Below are 1,269 nucleotides of genomic sequence, written 5' to 3' on the forward strand. Positions count from 1 at the left end.
CGCTTGAGTGAGGGTGTTGGCGGGCACAGGCAGCCAGGATGCTCCAGAGACACGAGGGAGGGGAGGCTTGGCCTCCTGGACATGTTGTCAGGAGACACCGAGCAAGGCACTGGGTTGTGTGGGTCACAAGCAACCCTAGACAGCCTTCGGATTCATGGGGGTTCCGGAACACGGCACTGTGCTCACGAGGAACGGGTCAGCGGATAGAATAGAATGCGCCGCTGGGCGAATAGAACGGGGGCTGCCGACAGGTGTGCGACCAGGTTGTATCCTCTCAGCATCCCTGTTTGACCTGTAAGCTGGGCAACTCATCATCATCCGAGATGCTGAAAGGAAGAAGATGGCATCAGGGCGTGGGTAGGCTTACTGACACCCCTGAGAGGTGGAGGCCACCACCTTGCTTGCGAAAGTGAGGAGGACCTGAAGCCCTAGAAGATCAAGGGCTGCGGCCCTCGGTGCGCATTGTGACGACGCGGTGTGAGAAGGAGCCCAAGCCGCGCAGTGGACCGCCATGATCGTGCAGAAAGGCCGAGGTGGTCCAGATTTCATCATGCTTAGGCTCACAATCCGCGGACACAGCAGTCTGCCGCACAGGACCCCTTTAGAGTGTGGAAAAGCCAGGCTGTTCCTCTGAGGACCCAGGGGTGCCTGGCCAAGCCAAGGCGTCTTCAGAAGCCCCGCGTGCATGTGGGCGTCCGAGAAGAACGAGGAAGCCTGGGGAGCGGAAGCACTTGGACCGTGACGCAGGCGAAGAGGCTGACAGCACCACAGACGCCGAGAACCAGCAAGTCTGTCCTGTAAGAGGGCCCTGAGAGGCAAGGACAGCGGGCTTCATTTACATGCTGGGACATGTCAGGAGAGACCAGTCCCTGCAGAAGGAAACCATGCTTGTGCAGTGGAGGGGCGAGGAAAGAGGAGGAAGGTGAGGAGCAGGATGGACAGACAGTGGCTGCAGCAATGGGCTCGGACACGAGGACGATTGGGACGTGGGTGGGGGTGGTGCGGGAGGGGTAGTGTTTCCTTGCCTGGTGCACCGTGCAGGTGGCTATGGGTCAGCTGAATCCGTTGCACCAACGGCAACAAGAGGCCCTGGGAAGAAAGGGCACCCGCCCACGGCCTCACACTGCCCACCACCCAGCTCCTCACTGAGCCTCCCACACAGCTAGTGCAGCCAGCCCCTGTACTGGCACACTGGGAATCACTGAGTAAAAATGATCCTTTCCAAATTTTGAAAGCTGTGTGGTTTCTAAGAACAGAAACATCACCACC

General features: G+C 59.2%; 1 protein-coding gene across 1 annotated transcript in view; it reads right to left on the reverse strand.

Annotated features, from left to right (window-relative positions):
* Positions 1-1,269, reverse strand: part of HDAC4 (histone deacetylase 4) — a 108,282-nt gene that overhangs the window by 55,973 nt on the left and 51,040 nt on the right. The gene's annotated exons all lie outside the window — the stretch shown is intronic.

This window comes from Echinops telfairi, unplaced genomic scaffold, assembly GCF_000313985.2.
Source record: "Echinops telfairi isolate 266 unplaced genomic scaffold, ASM31398v2 ScPeMD7_3;HRSCAF=10, whole genome shotgun sequence".
In the NCBI taxonomy this organism is placed as follows: Eukaryota; Metazoa; Chordata; class Mammalia; order Afrosoricida; family Tenrecidae; genus Echinops; species Echinops telfairi.